The sequence below is a fragment of the Lissotriton helveticus genome, chromosome 10 (assembly GCF_964261635.1).
Source record: "Lissotriton helveticus chromosome 10, aLisHel1.1, whole genome shotgun sequence".
Lineage (NCBI taxonomy): Eukaryota > Metazoa > Chordata > Amphibia > Caudata > Salamandridae > Lissotriton > Lissotriton helveticus.
The window spans coordinates 224,206,555-224,219,719 of record NC_136071.1 but is presented as its reverse complement, the minus strand read 5'-3'; the positions used below and the strand labels follow the sequence as shown (position 1 = coordinate 224,219,719).

The window sequence follows — 13,165 nt, the reverse complement described above, 5'->3', positions numbered from 1 at the left end:
AAAGCATTCTTTTTTTTTTAACATCACGAACATTTTGGTTGACCGGTAATGAACTTTAAAAGTAGCATCACATTAGTAATCCGTCAATTATGGGGACATTGGTTGACATTGTTGACACTGTTGACCAGTAGCAAATGGTATTTAACCATTATCTTTCGTTATAATTGAAATTGCAATTTGACCACAGTGTTGCAGTGTATCGGATGGAATATCACAGAGCTGAGTGATGTTGTGTGATTCAGATTCCTTATCATACCATTCCAATGTTTTCTTCACATTCTGAATCGAACACCAAGGATATGTTTGTGTTCTGGATTGTCTCTTGATCTGTGGTGTGACTTTTCTGATGCTAGTAAATGTTTAGATTTATATGTCCAGTGTCCTCCATGGTCTTTTATTACATCTTGCTGGTGAAATGGTTGACTCAACCGTGGTTTACTATATTGGTTTCAGAGAAGGGGAGCCCTTAGTACACCCTTTGTGTGTGCATTTCATGCGTCTATAATTGCTTATTTGTGGGAGTTAAAGGTAGTCTGAACTTGGTATTGCTTTGTATGTGATGATAGCTATGTGATTCAGTGGTGTGCTTTGTTTTGAGTATATGCCCTTTTGTCTTTTTGACCAGTATTTGCCACTAAAAGAGCATAGTTTTGGTGTGTCCTTCATGCCACCCCTTAATGTGCGGGCTGTTTTCTCCTTTGTTGTGGTTGTATGAAATTGCAAAGACTAGTACCCAAAGCAGTAAAAATATTGTCCTTCTGTGGTACACCTGAGCTGTTGTAGATATTTGTGACTAATTCTATTGAGCACTTAAGCCTTAATTTATTTAGAAGTGTGTAGGCTTTTTTCTCAGTGGAATTTGTAGTTGGTGATGATAATGCATGTCAACATGGAGGGTACTGGTGTAATGTGTGTGTAAAGTATTGGCAATGTATGTGTGGTATACGTTGTCTTCAGGCAGCAAGGTAGCTGTCGATGTGGCATATATGAGCTGTGCTGGGTGTATCCAAAGTATTCAGAGTAATGTGCTCTATTAGGTGCATAATATATCTTGATGGTATGTACTGTGGGGAGCGCTGTGATAACCATCTTAGCTTTAGCTCAGTGTTTGTGCAGTCATATCCGTGGAACCTATGGGAAAGTTAGTTTTTGAAAGCACATTGGACTTTTACTCTGCCTTTCTGACATACTCTGTAATAAGATGATTTCTTCGTACATTTACAGTGTAAGAGAATATTACAGATACTCTTAATTGCAATAGAACATATAAGAAACATGTAAGGGCACCACTTTGAAACAAGTGTAAAGCTGTATGGAAAAAACAAAGCTAAAAAAACTGCTAAACCCATGAAAGTTCAGTAGCGTCAAGAAAACCTTGCTAAATTGATGTTCCTCAATTATCTTCACCATAGTGTTCTTTAACAGCCCAAACGTATTCAGCAAGATCAGCAAACAAAATGGGTAAACATGTAATGTTCTGTGATCACATTCAAACAGTATCAGGTTATCTTGATAATTATATTTTTATAGTCATGCCTTCAATTTGCTTCGAACTTAGTTTACTTCGTGCTTTCTAATTATATTCTCTTTTGAGGTGGTTCGCTTTGCCCAGTAAAGATTATATCCAGATATAGACAATTTTACCTCAAGGTTTGTGTAGACAATCAGTCTTCTGTGCCTTTCTATAATAGCAAGTGTGAGTAATCCACGTTTACTACAAATCTTTTTTTCCGTGGACTTTGACTCCGCATACCATTACTCCGCGAGGTCATTGACCCCGCATACCATCACTCTGCATTTTTTCACAACGCGTGTGCATTTACCACGTTTGCCTTAACCAACGAATTACGTTGTAAAGGCATGTATGGTAAATGCACACACGTTGTGAAAAAAACCCAGACTTCATGAAGAAGGAACCAGGAGGAGACGGGAACCACGACGAGAGAGAGAGGTAAGGGGTTTGGGTTAATATTTTTAGGGGTGGGGGGTCGTGCTGGGGTAGTGATTGTGTAGTGTAGGGTAGTGTTTGTGTAGTTTTGTCGTGGTTGTGTATTGTAGGGTCGTGCTGGGGGTAGTGTTATAGGGTTTAGGGTAGTGTTGTGGTGATTGTGTAGTGTAAGGTGTAGGGTAGGGTAGTGTTTTAGGGTTTAAGGTAGTGTCGGGGGTCATGCAGGGTAGTGTTTTTGGGTTAAGGGAATTGTTGTAGTGATTGTGTACGGTTGTGTTGGGGGTAGTGTGTTAGGGTTTTTGGTAGTGATGTGGTGTTTGTGTAGTGTAGGGTCATGCTGGGGTAGTGTTCTAGGGTTTAGGGTAGTGTTGTGGTGTTTGTGTAGTGTAGGGTCATGCTGGGGGTAGTGTTTTAGGGTTTTTGGTAGTGATGTGGTGTTTGTGTAGTGTAGGGTCATGCTGGGGTAGTGTTCTAGGGTTTAGGGTAGTGTTGTGGTGTTTGTGTAGTGTAGGGTTATGCTGGGGGTAGTGTTTTAGGGTTTAGGGTAGTGTTGTAGTGTTTGTGTAGTGTATGGTAGTGTTTTAGGGTTTAGGGTAGTTGTGATGTTTGTGTAGTGTAGGGTCATGGTGGGGTAGTGTTTTAGGGTTTAGGGTAGTGTTGTGGTGTTTGTGTAGTGTAGGGTCATGGGGGGGTAATGTTTTAGGGTTTAGGGTAGTGCTTTTATAGTGTAGGGTAGTGATGTGATTGTGTAGTGTAGGGTCGTGCACGGGTAGTGTATTAAGGTAGTGTTGCAGTGTTTGTGTAGGGAAGAAAAGTGGTTTATGGTAGTTTTGGGGGGTCGTGCTGGGTAGTGTAAATGTAGGGAAAGGACTGGGTGCCGAGGGTGGGTTGTTCAGAGGTTCTACATTAGGGTGTAGGGTAGTGTAGGGTAGTGTACTCTCACTTACCTTTAAAACTTTTACAATGAGTATACCTTTAACATGCATGCCTTTGCGTTGTAATGGCATGCGTGGTAAAGGCATAGTCGTTGTAAAAGTTTGCGTTGTGATATTTTGCGGGGTGATTGTACTTGCGGTATAATAATTGCGGAGTGATGGTATGCGGGGTAATTGTTTGTGGGAAAACGTCACATATTCGCAAGTGTGATAATCCCCAACACTTGACGACCAAGCAACTGGTTTTATAGTGTCAGTGTATTGTGATAAATAATGTGATATGTATGAAATAATATGGGGTTGACCTAACTAATTTTTGGATGCCTGTGAAAGTTTCTTCGAATGCAGATGTTGATTGATTGTCATTTTGCTCCTGTGGCTAGTGTAGTTATATTTTTACTAGATGTACAACGATTGAGCCTCCTTTATTTCGAGTCTTAATTTACAGATTTTATCAAAGCTTTTTCGGTAACTTGTATTAAGAGTGCCTGTGATGACAGCATGCAAATGACAAAATGATGCTTCACCCCAATCCTGGTATTAAGCAAATTAAAGCTCTTTTGGTGATCAGTACAAACTTCTGAATAGGAGTATCTTGTAATAAGTTGTGTGAATTGTTGTAACTCCTTTGTGAGGCCATTGGTAGCCCACCCTCTGAATCTACTTCATTTCTCATTAATTGAATTGGCAACCAGAAGGCCTTGCCATATGCTATGGGAGACTGAGGATACATTTCTAGAATTCGTAGCATAAAGGATAGCCTAGGTTAAACGATGTAACAAAAGGTTTCTAAATTGGCAACTAGAGAGTTGGTGATAACATACTCAAGGATGTGTAATGTGTGTAAAACCCTAAACTAAAACATGCAACTCCATCTGTGTTTGAGGCAATGTTATGTTTCCGGTTGAACTCAAAGCTGTTATTGAATTTGTGTTTTTCCCTCTGTTTTGTAGCTGCATCGTAGAGCTATGTTTTGAGATATGTCTGCCTTGATTTTCACAGGCCGAGGCAGTGGATAACAAAGAATGACCTTTGGACTAACTCATGTTTTTAAAAGGCTAGGGGCTTGCTCTAGTTGGACATTAGTGGCCTTTAGAGTGCTGCTGTTGAGCTGCTGTGTACTTTTAAATCCAGGAGGACCACTGAGCTGTTGGCTCATTTCAATTAAGAGTTGTGAAAGTGTTTTTTTCTCACTGTTTTATGACAAATTTTCCCCAGAGACCAGTGTACCAAGACCTTCTACTGGAAGTGAATGAGGGTAAATGTTCTTTTATTTATTTAAAGTCTTTTAGGGACTGAGTGGCTTAATCAATGCACCATGTGTGGCACTTTTGCAAGAAATAACATTATTTTCTTTAGCCGACAGTGACAGATGTGTAATATTAAATTTGTATTTGTACTCTTATGATTTTTTCATTTTTTCCAGTCAATGTGGTTTCATTAGAGAGATTTCCAATATTTTATTTGCTTGTCTTTAGATTTTTTAGAATATTTTACATTCCTTTTCATATCCGTCTTCAGACTGTCTGTTTTAGCTCTGTGCTTCCAGGCAGATTTAGGTGTATATTACCGATTGGCCTATTGGGGACAATATCAATACTATCAGTGGGCTTTGGGGCAGCTCATTGTTTATCCTTAGTTGGCTTTCTTGTCAACTTTATTTTTGTTTCTGCTGGATTTCCATTCCCCTTGTAGTGTTAATCCTGTGGAGGATAGCTTCTCATCATCCTTTTGGGTGGATGACTTGTATCCTTCAACTGCTTACATCCGCAAAAGTGTTTTTAGGTCTTGCCTAAAACTGACCATGCACTGTCTCTTGCAAAACCTTTTGTTACCTTACAGTTGACTTAGAAGCTGCCCATTGCTTACCAATGGTTGACTTTGTTGCTCCTTTGCTTACATTCAGGGAAGTACTTTTTAGGATTCACCTAATACAGACCATCTGTGCGCCGTCTCTTGTGATACCTTTTATTACCTTACAGTGGGCTTAGAGGCTGCCCATTACTTACCAATGGTTGGCTTTATTGTCAATCATTTGCTTACATTCAGGGAAGTACTTTTTAGATTTTGCCTATTACAGATCATTTGTGCGCCATCTCTTGTGATACCTTTTATTACCTTACAGTGGGTTTAGCTGTTGTCCATTGCTTACCATTGGTTGGCTTCAGGTTACTCTTTGTCTGCTTCTTAAATGTCATATTCCTCTAGCCTTCCGTCCTCTTATTGTTTTTAACTTACCCTGGAACATGAATGCATTACTTGTGTCCTTCCACTGCTCATATTTCAGGAGTAACTTTTTTTGTTTAAGCACTCTACGAGAGTGTAGGTTTACCAGCAGGTTTTCCCATTTCTCTCCCGCCCAGCATCTGTTGTCTGTGTGTTTGCCCCAACCCCTCCTACCTACTGTCTATTATCCGTGTGCTTGCCCCAGTCCCTCCCACCCACCCTCCGTTGTCAATGTGCCTGCCCTGGAGTCCGTCCCACCTACCCTCCGTTTTCTATGTGCTCGCCCCAAATCCCTCCCGCTCACCGTTGGTTGTCCGGGTGCCTGGCCCAGTGGTTCTTATCCTCCATTGACTGCGTGCTTGATCCAGCTCCCCACACCCATTCTCAGTGGTCAGTGTGCTTGCCCCAGCCCCTCCCTCCCACTGTATGTTGTCCATGTGAATGCCGTTGGCATTTCCGCCCCTTGTCCATGCGCTTGCCACAGCCCAGCAGCTTTTGTTTTATAAAAAAATAAAAGCTGCGTCATATAGCCCTTTAAAATAAAAAATTGTTTTCGCCATGCTGCATAGCAGTTGTGCTTCTATACAGTATTGTTGCAAACCATTCCTACAGTCAATATCTCTAATAGGCTAGACCTATTATGCCAATGTGTGTGTATTTTGCTTTTAGCACTCCGTGGGGATGTACATGTATTTTGTTGTTTGCTACACCTATTCGTCGTATGCTGTTTTCCCTTTCACACCCGGCCCTTGGGCTGTCTGTCTTGTTGTCTCACCTGCAGTTTGTCCGTTGCTTCTCCCACCAATTACTGTCCGTCTTTAGCTTTTTTTTTTATTACCCCGTCTTTGCTGACTTGCTGCCACTGCTAGGTATCTGTTTTACTTTGTCCACCCCTCTCCTCCGTTGCACCCGTAACTAACCCCGATCGCCCCTTTTTAAGTCGAAGCTTACCAGACAGCGCAGCTGTTTGGTTTTCTAAAGACATCTTGGGGACATTCGGAAAGCTTACCTGGGAATGCTTTCCCTTTGTTGCTTCACTGCACTCGGTCACTGCACTCTAGGTCAATGAATGAATGAATGCTGGGATTTCTAAAGCTTGCTGCTACTCAGGAGTGTCCTGGCACTAAATGCTAGGAAAAGTCAGAGATTAGGAAAAAAAACTAATTAGAGAGTGAAGAGCCAAGTCTTAAGTTACTTTCTAAACGATTGTTCGTTGTTCACTTGGTGTAGTTCACCAGGCAGCCAGTTTCAAGCTTGAGTGCCGAAAAGAGAAAAAGATCTGCCTCCGGATCTGGTTCGCGTTACTCTCGGAACTTTGGCCAAAAGGCCAAGTGAAGAGCGCAAAGATCTGGAGGGAGAGCAGAATTGGAATCTGGAGGGCAGACACTCTGGGCCAGATTGGTGCAGAGCCCTGTGCATAAGGGTCAAGGTCCTAAATGAGATCCTACTTCTGACAGAAAGCCAATACAGATTCTTCAGATGAGAAGTAATAGTCTCGCTTGGGTAATTGTACTCTACTCTGTACCACTGTGCTCTACGGCACTCTACTCTGCACCACTGCATTCTGCGCCACTGCATTTTACGCTGCACCACTCTACGCCATAGCACTCTTCTCTGCATGACCGTACTATATCCCCCTGCACTATATCCCCCTGCACTTTACCCCACTGTACTCTACCCCACTGTACTCTATGCCACTGTAATCTGCACCAGTGCACACTCTACGCCACTGCACTTTAAAAAACTCTACTGTGCACTACTGCATTCTGTGCCAGTGTACTCTATGGCACTGCACAGTACCCCACTTTACTCTGCATCAATCCACTATACGCTGCTGCACTCTGCAGAACTCCACTCTATGCCACTGCACTTTACTCTGCACCACTCTACAGCATTCTACTCTACACCATTGTCACTGCACTTTATTCTACTCTTCACCACTGTACTCTACGCCACTCCACTCTTCACCACTGCACTATATGCCACTGCACTCTACTGTGCAGCAGTCTAATCTAAGCCACTGCATTCTACGTGGCTGAATTTTATGTTGCTGCACTTTATACCATTACACTCTGCCACATTTTTCGCCAGTGCACTATGCACCAATTCACTCATCTCTATGCCACTCCACTGTCCGCAACACCACTCTATGCCCCTCCAATACATGACACTCTACACCACTCCAATACATGACACACTACACCACTCCAATACATGACACACTACACCACTCCAATACATGACACTCTACACCACTCCAATACATGACACACTACACCACTCCACTCTTTGGCACTCTACTCATCGCCATTCCACTCTGACATACCACGTCACTGTCCTCTATGCCACTAACATTTAGTTGTGCTGAACAGCAGTCACGCTGGCATACATACAACATGGTTAATACTTATTGCCAAAGACAATATCACTTGTATGGGAGAGAACCATTGCCATGGCCAAAGCTTGGATTTAAAAAAACATCCAGACTTTTTAGAAGGGCTAGACTTCGTTAATATGCTACTGGGCCACTCCCTTTATTAATCGCTCCTTTGCACTTTTTTTAAAATTTTTTGTATTTTTTTTAATTTACCGTTTCAAGCATGTTTGCTAACTTGGTCCAGTAAAAATAGTTTAAAAGTTTCAGAATCACCATGGCGTATTCACGTGCATGCCTGTTGACTCCTGCCCTTGTTTGTCATCACACTTGGGCCGACACAACCTCATGATGTATACATGTGTGTTTGTGATGACTCATGTTTGCGTTGGATTATTGTTGGCAGCGATTGTAGAATAATTTGTTCTTGGCTGCCATGGAAACAACTTAAACAGTTTTGCTCTAAATACATTGCATTGCCAGACATTGAAGAGTTTATATGCGATCCTCTATATAGTGTAAAGTGTTACTGTTCGTTTTATACGACTTAGAGTTGAATGCTTTATTGGGGAAGAGGTCCTGCACTCGTCTGCTAGGGTTTCACTACTTTTATTTACTCGAAGAATACAGACTGTTACAAGATTAATCAACAGTTATGTAACAGGATTCCATATCTGCTCAACAAAAAAAGTATTGGCCCTTTAAACGCTTAGAAGAAATAAATATTCTATAAACCGATTTACAAACCGGATATATAAGCCAAAAATAGAGATGCGCTTGGTTTACTGAATACATCAGATAGAACTGTTGGCTAAAAGCTTTTTTTTAATCTTCTTAAGATTTAAAAGAAACGCAATGAGCTAAAGTTAGTTCAAAATTATTCAGTATGAGCATGGTTTTCTCTAGTGCCTTTTCAGCAACTTCCTTGACCTCTTCAAATCCCAACTCCATTACATTAATGTCCATGATCTCTGTGTCCCTTCATCCTTCTTATGTTTCAGAGGTGTCTGTAGTGCCCTTAACATGGTCTTTTAGTGTAGCGTCAGTTTCCTTGATGCCAAGCTCTTGTAGTATGTTATGGAATCTCTGTTTTGTGATTATTTGCTGGGATATTTTAACAAATATTTTATCTTCTCCCTCTCCTGTGAAATCGGAGAAAATTTGGTGGTCGTGGTTAAGGGATGAGTGGCATAGGTGATTGTTGGAGGGGTTGTTGATATGGATACCAAAACATCTAATTCTCAGGAAAGCTGTGAACCAGTTGGAGAGGTAAATGCATTCACACTGTTAAGGGGAATGGGTGGCGCCCCTGTGGTCACTAAGGCTCCCTTTCCCAAAGGGATTGGACGGAAGCCTTCAGAAATCCCTTGCTCTCTTGTACTTCCAAAGCACACTGATTGGCATGACCTAGCCATATTTTCTGTTATCTCCACCTTAAAAAAAATGTTAGCTTGTTAAACTTTCCTGTCATTCACTTACTGCTTAGACTGCTTGTTCCATGGTCATTGTAGTCTGTTGATATACTCTGTCAGATTTGACCTTAATTACTCTTTCTTCGTGGGGTTGATCCTTGGTAGAGGTGTTTGTATGGCAACCTCCTTCGTAGTACTGTTGTTCAGAAGAACACCTTTGCTGTTTCCACAGCTTGAGCAGTAGTCAGTACTGTGTCCGTCACCTAATTGTTTTGGAATGAAGAAGATTTGCTTGAATAGCAACAGGCGCACAAAAATCTCAGGGGGGGCGCACAGTGGATGTGCCCAATGTAGCAATTAGATTTTTGAGACCCACACTAAGAATTGTGCCTCTTCCCACCTACTGTACAGGAAAAGCTGAAATGTATCCTGTGATCGGGCAATTTGGTTTGGCTAAATAGCCGCCTAGTTTATTGCTGTAAATGTTTTTGGGTGATGAGCTTCTTTACAGCATAAACCAGAATCCATTTACGTCCGTGTCTCTACATGAAGCAGAACCACCAGGCTAATGAGTTCTTTTTAAAGCCTTTATAGGTCTAGCATTTGCCTGTTCCCTTAACCTAGATTGCTAAAAGAATTGAAGCTTCAGCCAACATTCTATGTTGGTTGTTGGGATTAGGATATTTTTATTTCCTCAAGAAAAAGTAGGAAAGTGAAATCTCTTATTTTGATTGCATCTGATCAGACAAATTCTACAATGCTATTAAAAAGTATTTTCTTTCATGAAAATAGTTTATACTTGGCTACCTCGCTGAGAGAATCTTCAGTGTTTTCCCGAAATGGCAAATAATCCAGCGAAATCCCATTTCGAAATCAAACACATTAATTACAAATAATGAACTGTTCATTGCACTCTATTGTTAAACCAGAGAACAGTTTCATTTTCAAAATCTAAAAAGAATAGTTTGCTTGAATGTACACTTTTGAGTGAACCTCAAAAAATTGACATCTGTGTTTTAGCTCATAGATGTTCACTTTCCTGGCAAATTTTAAAGTACTTCCTAGGGAGATGTTCATGGATTAAATACCTGTCACAGTGATGTGGTGTGCAGGGCTGTGTTCAGGTCTGGTTTGACACCGCAGTTGTCGGCTAGACCTTTACTTTACCACTTCTTTAAAATATACACAGAGGTCATGGCTTCACCCAAAGCAGTATTTCTCTCTCACCTCAAGATATTGGCTGTTAGATATATCATTTTGATATATCATGTTGTCTCATGTGGTGCGCTTGCATTGCACTTAAAGTAGGACTACTTTACATCATGGAAATACAATGAAACATCACAAATTAGACATTTGTTTTATATATGCATTAAACGCAGAAAGCACTATTTCCTTTTGGTTGTTTTTTTTCATTGTAAAAGGCTTTTTAAAAAAATGCATTTGTTACTCTGGACCCAAAAATGCAAGCCACACTTACTGCCTTTGCTGGTTTAATGTAATGTGGCCTTAGCATAGGCCACAACCAGTCCTGTAGCATACTTATTAAAAAAACAAAAAGAAACAAAAAGAAGGCTGGCATGGACGGAACACTCAATACTGTGTTGCAGGAGTGTGCGCGTGTTGGATTATAGCCTGCCAGTTGAAATGTGTTTTAAAACACAGTTTTTTTACAAGCGTACTAAAAGTTGAGTCCAAAAGGAAACTTAGACTGGACAAGCAGAAATACAATTTAGGTAGAAGGGCATGCATGGACCCTACCAAGCCTGTCCACAAAGGTGCGTTGGTTTGAGGATTCAGTGATAGCAATGAAGGGGATATTACATTTGTTGATTTGCCGATTACAAGGCAGGTTAAAATGAAATGGAGGCCATAGTGCTAAATTGTCTCCCTTAAGAAGAAGTTTCAACATATACCTGCCTTGTGGAGTAAGTTTACCAGTTTCTCCCATGTTCGCAGAAGCAGTTTATTAATGCTGGATGTTTGTCCCAACCATTTTCATTTATCAGCTCACATTTAATTTGATAACCCGAATGAAATTGAGGAAGACATTTTGGTCATTGATTTACAGTCTGTGAAGAGTTTGAGAGACAAGATTCTACTGCCTATAACTAATATTGTTTCTAATTCTGGTGTAGCTGTGCTGGGATTATTTAAACATCAAAGGTTGGCAGTGTTATTTCTGAGTTTATCCTTGGCAGACCTCGAGATGCACAGCTTGGTAATATTTAGGTACTCTGTCCATAACCAAAGTTTTCTTTTTTGTGTAAGTTAGGCTATTCCAAACATTTCAGAATAACCAATGAAATTCCAAGCTGACTTAAAGACATTCACATGACTGGTCTTGCTTTTAGTTCCACAATCTTTATGCCTGAAGATTTATTCTTTGAATCTCCGCCGTTTGTGATAGCAATTGTTCTAAATATCTCACATAGCAAGCTTCTTAAATAATCTTTACTTGTATATTATGATTTGTGAGAAAAAGCCACAGTTTGTGGTCATCCTCATTTTGTAAAATACTTTTTTAATACTGAACACTGGTGCATTGTTCTCCTGTGACCAGTGTACGTGTTTTGACCCCTCTGGCATCTAAACATTGGCTTATCCATGATCAGCATTTTTACCTCTCCTGTAGGCCATATTACATAGTGAGAAACTACACCTATGGCAAGGAAAGTTAAATGTCATCTGTGGACTGCAGCACTTACTGTGCCATCCACTGTGTGACAGGCACATGTCTTCAGACCTACCAGAATAGCCTAGCCTGACCTGCAGTCCACCCTGTCGAAATAACCATTTTGACAGGGGCACAACTTAGCTTTTAAATATTAATAGGTCTCCCCTGAGGAGGTCTTGTAGCCCTCAAGGGTAATGTGCATGGTATTTAAAAGTGGGGCATGTAGAAATTTAATATTGCCATGTCCCTGCAGTGACGAGCCTCCAAAAGCTATTTTCACTGTTGAAGGCTCTGGCTGTCCTATGAGGAAAACGGATAAAAATATTAATAAAACTATCTCGGATTGGAGACCAGATAGAACAAGCATTTGCATTGCAATAGGTCTTGTATTTATGAGGGTTTGAATTGTCATTCAAATGACAATGACTTTTATTTATGTATTGTTTTTAAAACCGATAAATAAAAGGCATTGAAATTTACAATGCCAGTAGCTTAAACTTTGGCAAATGCGAGACCTATTGCATTGCAAATGTGTCATATAAAAATAAACCAGCATTAGCATAGCCAGTAGGTCTTGCCTTTGGGATTCATGTGTTTAGCCAGAACTTTTGGCTGTTGTAGAGCATTGTGGCTGCTGTGCATCATATTGAAAGGTTACAATAAAAAGTGTTAAGCATTTTTGTTACCTTTTTTTTTTTTTTGTTTAAATGTTTTTATTGAGGGTTTACATTGCATTACAACCATTATCCGAACAAGTGTATACAGTTTTCGAGATATGATAAAGACAAATACAGTAATTCAGAGCTAGTAGCTATACATCTAGCAGTGGGGACATGTCTATCGATCGTTGAGGTTATCATCTCAGGTATAGTCCCTGTGCATATCCACGACCCTCGTTCAGTGGGGAAAGAATCTAAGTCTACCCATCAGTACACCACTATGCAGGGCATAGGTCCTACGGTGAGATCGTTTGGAATGCCCCGGGACTCTGTGTGATTTTCTCATGTATATCTGTTGTGGCTCTGTCTGAGCTGTTGGCGTATGCATTCCTAGGAGCTGCGTATCGGAGTCGAAACTTCCGAATAGTTAGGGGAACAACTAACTGTTGGGGGGAATGAACTGGGGATTAATGCTGCGGATATCCCATTAGGGGAGAAATGTTGAAGCTAGGTAAGTGGTATGGGCGGTGGTTGGTGCAGGGCGGGTGATCGGGGCCGACGGCGGGAATGGTAAATCTTGTGGGAGTGACGAGGCCAGCGTTAGGCGACCCCGCATTCTAGGGGCTAGCATGCATTCGTGAGGCTTCTCCAGACTGGCCCTGTGGGGAACTCGGTGGGAGGTGCATTTGAGAGGTGGGTAGGGAGGGTGGTTGTGTTGTAACATGGGTGAAAAGATGCATCAGCTGCGTTCATTCAAGGGAGATGGGGTGTTTACGCATGCCTTTTACCTCCTCGTCTCGTAATACTTCCTCCTCCGCCGCCCCCCATTTCTTCACTGCTCCTAACCATGCTGCCTCCGGGGGTCCCTCCGGGGCTCGCCAGTGCATGGCTATACCCCTTTTTGCTGGGAGGATGGCTAAGGAGGCGAAACGGA

General features: G+C 41.3%; 1 protein-coding gene across 2 annotated transcripts in view; it reads left to right on the top strand.

The window, feature by feature from the left end:
• Positions 1-13,165, top strand: part of EPN2 (epsin 2) — a 358,100-nt gene that overhangs the window by 102,138 nt on the left and 242,797 nt on the right. The window lies entirely within an intron of this gene.